Below are 12,555 nucleotides of genomic sequence, written 5' to 3'. Positions count from 1 at the left end.
GCAAAGCCGCCGAATACGAAGATCTGTCCGGGGAGAAAAGTCTCACCCTAGACTGCATCGTTATCGATGATAGTAGGAGCCATCAAGCCTAACGGCGACAACACAGAGGAACTCTCAATGAAAGCACCAATGTCGGTGTCAAAACAGGCGGATCTTGGGTAGGGGGTCCCGAACTGTGCGTCTAGGCCGGATGGTAACAGGAGGCAGGGACACGATGTTTTACCCAGGTTTGGGCCCTCTTGATGGAGGTAAAACCCTACGTCCTGCTTGATTAATATTGATGATATGGGTTGTACAAGAATAGATCTACCACGACATCAGAGAGGCTAAACCCTAGAAGCTAGCCTATGGTATGATTGTATGTTGTGATTGTTGTCCTACGGACTAAAACCCTTCGGTTTATATAGACACCGAAGAGGGTTAGGGTTACACAAGGTCGGTTACAAAGGAGGAGATATCCATATCCGTATTGCCTAGCTTGCCTTCCACGCCAAGTAGAGTCCCATCTGGACACGAGACGAAGTCTTCAATCTTGTATCTTCATAGTCTAACAGTCTGGCCAATGGAGATAGTCCGGCTGTCCGGAGACCCCCTAATCCAGGACTCCCTCACCGCTCCTCACTCACGAGATAAATGGCTGGTCACAGGGATGTCCAGTCCCATGCTTTATGCAAACTAAATCAAAATAATTGCAAACAAAACTCCCCCTAAGACTCTTGTTAGTTGGAGGCACTCATTGTTTCGAGCAAGCCATGGATTGGTGCTTGTGGTGGAAGGGGGAGTATAAACTTTACCATTCTGTTTGGGAACTGCCTATAATGTGTGTAGCATGGAAGATATTGCCATCTCTTGGTTGTTATGTTGACAATGAAAGTATACCGCTCAAAATATTATTCACCTTTGTTTCAAAACCGAGCTCTGGCACCTCTACAAATCCCTGCTTCCCTCTGCAAAGGGCCTATCTATTTACTTTTATGCTGAGTCATCATCCTCTTATTAAAAAGCACCAGTTGGAGAGCACCGCTGTCATTTGCATTCATTACTGTTAGTTTACATTGAGTGTGACTTGACTGGATCTCTTTTACCATGAATTACAATGTCTAGTCAGTCCTTGGTCTTTAAAGGTGCTCTGCATTTATGTTTTGCGGTCTCAGAAAGGGCTAGTGAGATACCATCTTGTTATATCATAGTATGATTATTTTGAGAAAGTGTTGTCATCCGAGATTTATTATTATGCCTCGCTAGTTAATTATGCCATATGAGTAAACTTGAGACCTATGCGTTATTGCAAATGTGGTTAGTTATAATCTTTGCTGAAAAGTTGAATGCTGGCTTTACATATTTACAACAACAAGAGCAAACAGAGTTTGTAAAAGTTTTTCTTTATCACTTTTAGTTTTTCAACTAAATTGCTTGAGGACAAGGAAAGGTTTAAGCTTGGGGGAGTTGATACGTCTCCAACATATCTACTTTTCCAAACACTTTTACCCTTGTTTTGGACTCTAACTTGCATGATTTGAATGGAACTAACCCGGACTGACGATGTTTTCAGCAGAATTACCATGGTGTTATTTATGTGCAGGAGCAAACGTTCTCGGAATGACCTGAAACTTCACGGAGACACTTTTCAGAAAATAAGAAAAATACCTGCCAAATATGAAGGCCAGGGGGGCCACCACCTTGCCACGAGGGTGGGGGCGCGCCCCCCTACCTCGTGGGCCCCCTGTTGCCTCTTCGACTCCAACTCCACCTCCATATATTGAGTTTCGGGGAGAAAAAAATCAGAGAGAAGAAATCATCGCGTTGTACGATACGGAGCCGCCACCAAGCCCTAAAACCTCTCGAGAGGGCTGATCTGGAGTTCGTTCGGGGCTCCGGAGAGGGGAATCCATCACCATCATCATCATCAACCATCCTCCATCACCAATTTCATGATGCTCACCGCCGTGCGTGAGTAATTTCATCGTAGGCTTGCTGGACGGTGATGGGTTGGATGGGATCTATCGTGTAATCGAGTTAGTTTTGTTAGGGTTTGATCCCTAGTGTCCACTATGTTCTGAGATTGATGTTGTTATGACTTTGCTATGCTTAATGCTTGTCACTACGGCCCGAGTGCCATGATTTCAGATCTGAACCTATTATGTTTTCATCAATATATGAGTGTTCTTGATCCTATCTTGCAAGTCTATAGTCACCTATTATGTGTTATGATCCGTTAACCAAGAAGTGACAATAATTGGGATACTTACCGGTGATGACCATAGTTTGAGGAGTTCATGTATTCACTATGTGTTAATGCTTTGTTACAGTTCTCTATTAAAAGGAGGCCTTAATATCCCTTAGTTTCCGTAAGGACCCCGCTGCCACGGGAAGGTAGGACAAAAGATGTCATGCAAGTTCTTTTCCATAAGCACGTATGACTATGTTCGGAATAAATGCCTACATCATATCAATGAACTGGAGCTAGTTCCGTGTCACCCTAGGTTATGACTGTTACATGATGAACCACATCCGGCATAATTCTCCATCACCGATCCATTGCCTACGAGCTTTCCATATATTGTTCTTTGCTTATTTACTTTCCCTTGCTATTGCTATCACCACTACAAAATACCAAAAACATTGCTTTTACTACTGTTACCTTTTGCTACCGTTATCACCCCTATCATATTACCTTGCTTCTAAATACTTTGTTGCAGATATTAAGTTTCCAGGTGTGGTTGAATTGACAACTCAGCTGCTAATACTTCAGAATATTCTTTGGCTCCCCTTGTGTCGAATCAATAAATTTGGGTTGAATACTCTACCCTCGAAAACGGTTGCGATCCCCTATACTTGTGGGTTATCAGTACACGGTGGAGCTCATTTCTGTACGAAAAAGGCAGCCCACGTGGTAATTTGGCACGTGTACTGGTTGTCCACTTGGTGGAGGGAGGATCGTCTACCACGGGTGAACAAACAAATTGCGACTTGACGCGTTATGTTAAATTAAAAAAAGAGGCAAACCATGTGGGGCCTACCTTAGAGGCAAGGCTCTATACACTGGAGTACTTTTGATGTGTCCCGTCAACTCGCAGAACGAGGAGAAGCTTGCTTAGTACACCGTCTCCCCCGCCCACAGGCGCGGTGGCTCGCAGGATGAGGTGAAGCTTGCTTATGAGTACTACTACTACTACTACTACTACTACTACTACTACTACTACTACTACTACTACTACTACTACTACTACTACTGTACGCCTTTACACCCGCTCCCTCGCCCACGCGCGCGGTGGCTCGCAGCACAAGGAGAAAATTTTACTACTCCCTCCGTTTACTCCTCGTCCCTACTACGTACTTTGGTTAGTACTCCCTCCATTTACTTATACAAGGCCACTATAAAAAAATACATTTTGCATCTATACAAGGCCAGAAATAGTAATCGAGTCAAAAGTTACTACTCCCTCCTTTACAGTTTATGGCTCAATTTCAAAAGCTCTCCAACCAAGGTAGACGGTGAGTGGTCAAATTAATTTCGTAGTTTGCACAAGTAATTAGTACGCTCGTTTTTCTCAAGAAGTTTTGTTTACCGAGGCATTAATTAAAACGAATGCATGAATGACCACTAAATTTCCATGAACTTGTACATGCATTGGTTAGTTTCCTCTTGGCACTGCTTGCGTTGGGTGATCTAACGCACCTCGAAATCCAACATGTAATGGTACTACTACTAGTATAGTAGAACTGGGACTTATCAAACGTAAAAATGAATGTTTTTAAGATGAGCCCTATAAACCCTAGTGGGTACGTACTCCGTAAAAACAGATTTTTCCAAAACTAAGTCGCTCCCTTTCATGAATTCGGTAGTATACTCCTCCATCGACGCTCCCTTTCATGAATTATGTACTTCCTGTCGCCGACATGTGGGACATATAGCAACCGGGTCGACGTGTCAAGCACCAAATAACAGTGCAGAACAGCAGGGGGGACGCACCCCACTCGTACCGGCCCAGTAGTAGTAATGAGCAATGAGACGTCAAATCACAATGCCGCACCTTCCCAGACGGACGAAGCAACCATTATTTCACACTTCGGTTCGCCATTATCTCAAACCACGTAGTATTGCTTCTGCCTCAAGAGGGACACGCACATCGCCTTGGTACATCATGACACGTGGGATCGCATGACAGGCCATGCTCCCCCGCCGATCGCTCGGTAAAATCACCTCATTTTTACTATACTTCCTCTGTATCGGTTTACTACATGGCATGCATGTAGTTCTAGGTTGAGAATTTAACTGGCTAAATATGTGATGAACAGTACTCTAGCCTTTTAAAAAATGTATACTTTTGTACAGTAGTACTATCAATGGATTGTGCCATGGAGCAAAAAATGAAATTAAAAAAGGTGGTACATATAGAGAGCGCTCGTCGCCAAATTATGCATATAGTACTATTAAAAAAAGCTAGTACGTGCTTAATTGGGGTGCTAAATTCTATTAAAGAAATACTAGTAGTATGTACATACTGAAGAGTTAAAGTAACGAGAAGAAACACAACATAGTTCTGCTGGGGGCTCAGCACAACACACCCCTCAAATTAAACTAAGCACACCTGAAATTAAACTATGCAATTAATCCGGTAGACACTGCATTAGAAGTTTATAACCACCATGAGCAACGACACTGCCACCTTACTCGGAGTCCTCGTCCACGTCCTCGACTTCTTCCTTGTCCCTCTCCCTCTTGGCCGATACTTCTTTGCTTGAACCGCACACTTGGTTGTTGCTCTTCGTCCAACCCTTGTAGATATTGAAACAAAGGTAGCCATCCATTGCAGCATAGTGGATGTGGTCTATTTCTAGTACATTCCTCTGCCATGCATGACGATGAAACGTGTAATGAGGTTTCTCCAGTTTACGGTACGAAGGATGAACCATGGCTCCTGCCAGGGTCAGCAATGAAAGCTGACGAGAGGGCACCAGCCGATTCTTCTGGAGGTCGAAGGGGTTGCCTACAATGAGGCCTATCCAACCCAGGACTTCTTTGTCGTTCTTAAAGTCTACAGTAACGAATTTCACTGTTTTGTCCTTGAGGAAGTTCTTAAAATCCTGGCACTCAACGTCGGCATGGCATATGTGGTAGCCCAAGCAAACTTTATGTACGCAAACCTGGATCACGGCGGGCTTCTTCCTCTCTTCGTCCTTTAGATCCTTCTCTGGTCCCAGGACTGTGGTGTACTCAACATCTAGCCTGGAGACCCACTCATCATCTAAGTTTTCGAACATGCGTCTGAAGCAAGAAAGGCATCCTTTCACCATCGCGGAAGAACAGGTGTAGATGACGTCGAACTCATCGCCGGTGATGGTTCTAACCTTGTACTCACCGCCGATCATGGAGATTTGGGACGCCATGGATTTGGGAGGAGGGTTAGGATTAGTGGAACTATCGTAATGTGAATGGACGGGACGACTAGGAGCGAACCGCCGTAGTACTGAAGGACGTGCGGGGACGAGTAGGAGTGAACTACCAGCGTGCGAATGGAAGGGTAGTGGCTTTCCATTCTCCCATGATACGGGCTTCCGAGAGCCCTTGGATCTAAGATCGAACGATTGCATGGCGTGATTCTAGACCTATAGGTGAATATCCTATCCTAGAGGGTTATTCTGCAAATTTTCAGCAACTTAGCATGCGACCGTTTGATCTCAGATCCAAGGGCTGCGAGCAGCCCGTATCATGGTCGCGCCTACCACGACCATCGCGTCGCTCGCGCGGTCGCGCCCTTGGAGATTTAACACGGTGCGTTAGGCTATCTGATGTTGGCATGTCATACGTAGTCATCACTTAGTCACTCATACTACAACAAGGTTGGCTATAAGTGTATTTTTTTTACTCCTCTCTATCTCTTTCTTCGTACTCCCTCTGCCCATAATATAAGAATGTTTTTGACACTAGTGTAGTGCCAAAAACGTTCTTATATTATGGGACACAGGGAGTACTAGTATTTATTGCATTTGCCAAGGAGTGAACTCTTCCAATGAAATGGTGTTGCTAAGTTTGCTTCATTTAATTAGCTATAGATGCAAAATTGTCTTTTCACCTAGGTACACGCGCTTAGCACCGTTTCTTCCTTGGGTCACCAAACTAGTGTCTATCTTCTTGATTAACTTGCCACATCAGACTTTATGCCTATGTGGCAAGCTTAAGCACGTGTAGGAGCAAGTAAAAGTAAGTACAATAGTGCGCTTTACATGGCATTTTTGCATATGTGGAGGAAAGAGAGGCAAGGAAAAAGTGGAGCAGTGGGCTCTCATGCAAGAGCCAGCCTCTACTACATGGTGGAGCATTGGGAGAGGCACCTGTATGGAGGTGGTCAGGAATCGGGAGACTCACACCGGTCGTAGCGCCACAGATAAAATGATAATGGCAAGTCAAATCATCGGGCCCCACCTGTCCAGCAGTAACTCGCTGTCAAATCACACAGCCCTACGTTTGCAGCAGCCTACTCCCTCGTCTTCTCACGTCTCCGTCGAACTGACTAGGCGAAACTGCCCCGCCTATCGCGCAGGAAAAGCCCCGCCCTCGACTTTTAAATACAACTACTTCCGCTTAAGAATCCAATGATATACTTTTTGTGACATAGTAACTCATATTTAGTTAGTCAAATGGATGACCTAGAACTACGCGCAGGCCCTATAAACCGAGACGCCTAAAAATAAAAAAACCGAGACAGAGAGGGTAGTTTAGCACGTATATTTTTAGATCAATATAGTCGGGATTCACCAAGGAGCAAAACCAAGTGGTAGGCTGCTCCTGTCGTGTTGGCGTAGCAACTCAAGCAGGGTCAGTCCGCACACGAAATGGCGACACACTTAAGAGGACCCGTTTGGCCTACATGTGTCTCATCCACCGTCTTGTTCCACGTGCGATGCACCAAATTACAGTTCGGAGCAGTGGTTGGAATTGGAGGCACCCCGGTCGTAGCGCCGCAATAGTAGAAAATGAGCGATGAGGGGTCAAATCACAAAGCCCCCCTTTCCCGCATTAAGCTGGATGGACGAAGCAACCATCATTTCACTCTAGGGCGCAAGAGCATAAAAAAGAGAAAACAATGATGTGTGCGGCAGCTACCTAGGGCACCCTAGGGTAGGGGTCTCGACTACAGATCCTTTTTTTGAAAGCGCATCCACTACAAATCGGCTTCTCCCTCGTCCTCTTGAAGAAAACCGATGATGAGTGCAGTGGTAGGGTTTGTAGGAGTACTACGGCGTGTGGGGCCACGTCGTAGTAAACGGGTTCGAGTCGACACCTTAAATATGTGTGGGCCGCTTGGTTTTACGGGAACGAGGCAGCATTTTGGGTTCGGGGACCAGTGGAGATATAGTGCGTACAAAAAATTGTGGACGTAGGTGCGACCGAAAGGCAATGATGCATGGGCCCTGCATTTTTATATACGTAGGGCCGCGTGAAATTTGCTACTCTACTCAAAACTAGTAAGGTACACATGTATTGAACGCATGAGATTTCAAAACCAAATTATGAATAAATACACACTATAGCATGTAAATCTTTGAGTCATATATGCATGATGTAGATGTTCGTTTAGTTCTTATAGTTCATCTCATTCAAAATCAATTAGTTTTGTAAAAATGTTAAGATTCATGGGGCTGTGCATTGTAAATCATAAAGTAAAAAACAAATAATGGCAATTCATTTAGAAAAAATAATCAATTATGATATAGAAGATTCTAGAACAAAGGAGAAGTGCTTGTGTTTTGAGGTTTGTGCATTATGCTTAAGTTCAACCATGGAGTCTTCTAAATTGTACATGTGGTAGATGTGGTGGAATGTTGATGATATCCAACGGCCAGTAGTGCTCGGATTTGCCTATCTCTGCACTGTCAGGTTAGCTTCATCCAGCGACCATCTTTCAAAGTTATTGGCACACTATATAGTTCTTGTGCCATAGTTGCATGTTTTGGAAAAAAAGCTACTAGTGGGTTGTACTATCTATTTAGGAATAGAAGATGTATACATGGAAGTTGTAGGGAAAGAGATGACATGGAGCATCTCAATTCCTATGAGTAGGGATTGGAAAAGAGATGTCATTTGGTTCACATCATAGGAACTTTTCTATTGAATCTAGAGATGACATGTATCTCAATTCCTATGAGGAGGGATTAGAAAAGAGATGTAATTTGGTTCATATCATAGGAACTTTTCTATTGAATATATGCTAATGTTTATTTTCCTTTGAAATTAAGGCAGTATAGGAATCCATTCATATGAACCAAGTGGCTCTAAAGCTATAGAAATGATATCATGTTTATTTCCTTTGAAATGTGGAGTATATGAATCTATTCCTATGAACCAATTGGCTCTAAAGGAAAACAATCCTATAAAAATCATATCATATAGAGTTCCTATGATATTCCTCGACACTAAAGGATGCTTGAAATTGCTGTGGGTGATACGATGGTCTTTCTTTGTAGACTCCTCACCCAGCTTTATAATTACCTCTCGAAGATGAATGAAATGATATATACATGGTATTCTACATGTGCAATTTGGTACACGAAAACTCAGTAAAAGTTTGCGAGGTTCAAATTTTCAATAAAGCTATATGCACTGCATTTCGGAACGGAGGGAGCATACATCAGTTTCTAACACTCACGTGGATGATTTATGTGTAGGAGGAGTGGTTGTTCTGCTAAATGACATGGCAAAACTGACACTGTCGGATGCCGATCTAACGGTTCTTACGGCGTTCGTCAGGAAAAGGCTTGTGGCGAACGTTTGTCAGATAATGATTTACGGACACATGCATTGCATTGATATGTGCCCCCCTCTCTCTCACGCACACGCACCCTCACGAGTCACGACTCTCCCGAGTCCTCTCGCAGACTCGCACGTTGCACCCACCGTCTATCTGGAGGTAGACGTCACGCACATATGTGCTCTTCACACCCTACCCTTAGAACGTCTAAAAAACAAAAGATGGCGCGCACATTTTATTTTAGCTCACACGTCACACACTTATACTATTACTCTTGCGGCGAACGTTCTTTGGGCATAGTATATTGTACTCTCACGAAGAGAAGCGGTGCACGCACGCACTAGTTCTCTCACACCCACTCGCGGGTACATGTAGGAGCTCATTTTTTTGAAGCTGGTACAATAAAATCACTCCACTATATATAAAAGCAGGAGCCTTAGTGCTTGCTTCACTAGGGTTCCTCTCGTTCACTCTCTCATGCTCTCCAGATCTAAGCAACACATAGGTGGCCACACTCTCTCTCAGCTCACGGCTGGTCACAAATCCGGCCGGACAACCTCGACCGGGGCGGGGTTGTAGGTGCATCGTTCACGCTGTCGTCAGCGGCGAGGGAGGAGACCAACGGCTGCCCGCGCGTCCCGATCGGCGGCCGTGCCATTCTCTCCGAGAGAGCGCCGTCTCGGGAGGGCCTCCGACCCCTTCTTCCTCCCTGCGATATTGTGGCCAAGATGCGGCCTCCCGACGCCGTCTTTGCCACATGCCGATGACCCTCAGGTATATATTCCTTAAAAACCTGCCTTGCTCTACTGCCCCAGCTCCCTTCGTGTGGATCCTTTTATACTTCCGTCCGCTATTCCAAAGCCACCTAGACTTCTACTATTATTAGAAGTAAAGCTAGTTCATAAAGTCGACTCAAAGCGTTGGTTCAAACAGGGAAGAAAGTGGGAAAGCTGTAGCATGAATTTAGGACTTGGTTCTAAGAGGAAACAGGGGAAAGTAGTAATATCTGTCACTGCTTAAATAACCGTATTTCGTATTTGCGCAAACAGGGATGTCTGTCTCCATATCATTTCGGGATGTCTGTCTCCGTATCATTTCTATCCGCGCAATCAAAAGCACACACCTCAGTTTTAGTACAACTGCGCAAAATGAGATGGCTATCCCTCGTTGTCGTCGTCTAACCTCCCGTCTTCAAGGTATCCCTACATTGGTAGTAACTAAGGTAGAATGACCAACGCGATATAAAAGAAGATGATTCATATGTTTTACTTCCTGATTGCAGTGCAGGGACGAGCGAAAACAACTGCATCCTTGTTCGGAATGCACTTTCTACCAGTTCATCCATGGACCGAGGACTAGCTGGCACGGCTGCACGGCGGTTTTTTGGACAGGTGCGCGGACAAGAGGCATTGTGGTCTGCTTATTTCTGCAAATAGCGGTGCTTAAATTTAGTGGAACCCACAAGCATTTCAGCTGGTCAGTACACTACATGGTTCAGTTCAGCATTCCATCTGAGACCACAATTATAATTGGTTATTCTGGAATGAGAGAACCTAACCCTGGATGGTGGCAACCAATGTTGGGGATATCGCTTATCAGGAACTTATCGGTCGACCCACAATAAGGGGTAAATCGGCCAGTTTATCGGCATATCAGCCGATTTATCGCCATATCGGCTGATTTATCGGCCGATTTATCTTATCGGTCTGACAGCGGTAAGCGATAAATCGGCCGATTTATCGGCATATCGGAAGATATCTTGAACAGTGGTGGCAACAAGAAAAAAGCAGAGTGAACTCCAGGAAATTTAAGCCTGCCGGGAGGCCCTTTGCTCAGAGAAGCCTTGCTTGTTTTTTCCTGATTTGTAAACCTTCTCACAACTTTGTCTTTTGCTGTGAACTAGTATATGTTTGTTATGTTCTATGAATCATTGAGATGTATAAAATTGCTAAACTTATGCTTTTCAAGTTTTTTATGAAGACGAGTTTAATGTGAGTGTTCCACATGAGCGCTGGACTAGCATGTGAACGTTTGGATTTATTACATTGTGGCCTCAATTAACTGCATGAACCACTGTAACAACATACATAGTTGCTTATATGTCAGACAACAGATTGTTGATTGTTAGCTGGTCGATAGCCTAGTGTTGAAGCGAGCTGAGCTAATGTGCCGTGTTTTGCACAACTTCTTACAAGTGGGGTAGCACCAACAGTGTTTAGAAGTACTTATGTATACGTCGGCGCACGGTTCTTGAACGAGTGCTCTATTTCATCAAAACACACATTGCTCGTATGATAAACTGTGACAACTTATGTCTTACCATGCCATGTTCATGAAAAAACTAGTGAGGACGCATCTGTTTCGGCAATAATTATGATGGTTCTCACATGATTCACGGGCACACAAAAGTAGTAGCAGTTCCCATAGACGGATTCAAACAGGTACTAGCCCCAGAGGGGTCGATAACAGGTAAGGTTCAAATAATTAGACACAATGCAAACTACTATTAAACGCTAGCTGGGGCAACTATTTCATGCCTCGACCTAATTTGGGCTGGACACAAGACGGACCTTGCCATGAACATCATCGAGGACGTCTCGCAGCAGCTCAATCCTATGAACCTTCATGAAGACAACCTTGTGGCCTTGCCACTGATAAACTTGTTTGTGGAGGCATGCCACGTCATCTTCCTGCGTAAGCTTGACAAGAACAGTATGCCTCACAAACGAAGGAGTAGCTTTGAACTTCTTGTGCTTCAATACACCCTGGACAACACGCCTAACAACAGTGAGGCTAGAATACAACTCTTCATTGGTATAACCGCAAATGGCTTCCAGGATCCAACAGCCTAAGAACTCTGTTTTCCCAGTGCATATATTCAGGTCGTCTGCCTCATAGCGAGTGACATGTACAACCACACAATCCTTGTCTGCATCAGGGCTCTAATTGAAACAGAAACAAATTCTGCATTACTTTTCAGTATAAGAAACACAAGTTATTTAAACCACTATGTATAGCATGGCATCGAAGCTAATAAAATTTTGCATTATTGATCACCACATACTTCCTTTTCTAAAAAATCACCACATAGATGAAAAACCACAATCGAGATCGGCAAAGAAGGAAATCACCTTGGGCAGCTCAGCGGGGGGGGGGGGGGGGGACACATCCTCGAAGGGGGAAAACTGCTCCCGCAGTGCCACGGGGGCTGTAACCTCAAACGGGGCATTAACCATCTCAGTAGAGGCTATGAGCATATCTGGGGTCGGCTCAGTGGTTGCCTCCATCTTCTTGGAGCTCTCTGTCTCGTGGGGATCAGCCTCCCACGTCTGCTCCAATATCGGCAGATCTTTGCCTGGTTCTCCTTGGTCCATCATGAAACTGACGAATACTAGGAGACCACTGAAAGGAAAACACAATCGCAATGACAATGAAACAAAAAAGAGAGTGAGGATCGGTTACTGCTTTGCAAAAGTTCTTTTTTTTTCTCTAAACAAAAATATACCAACATCACGGATCCGCTTACCTTCCCTTCGTTCGGAGAGAAGAACAGTGGCAGATGCGAGTGTTGCCTTTCTTGAAGACGGTGAGGGAGAAGGGGATTCAGCAAAGAGTGAAATGATGGTTGCTTCGTCCGTCAAACTTAGACTGCGGGGAGGTGGGGTTTTGTGATATGACGGCTCGTTACTGCCGCGCTACAACCAGGGTGACAATCTGTTGGGGAACGTAGCAGAAATTCAAAATTTTCTACGCATCACCAAGATCAATCTATGGAGTCATCTAGCAACGAGGGAGGAGTGGA

The sequence above is a fragment of the Triticum urartu genome, chromosome 3A (genome assembly GCF_056163025.1).
Source record: "Triticum urartu cultivar PI428250 chromosome 3A, HENAU_Tu73, whole genome shotgun sequence".
NCBI classification, from domain to species: domain Eukaryota; kingdom Viridiplantae; phylum Streptophyta; class Magnoliopsida; order Poales; family Poaceae; genus Triticum; species Triticum urartu.
This window is presented reverse-complemented; position numbering follows the sequence as displayed.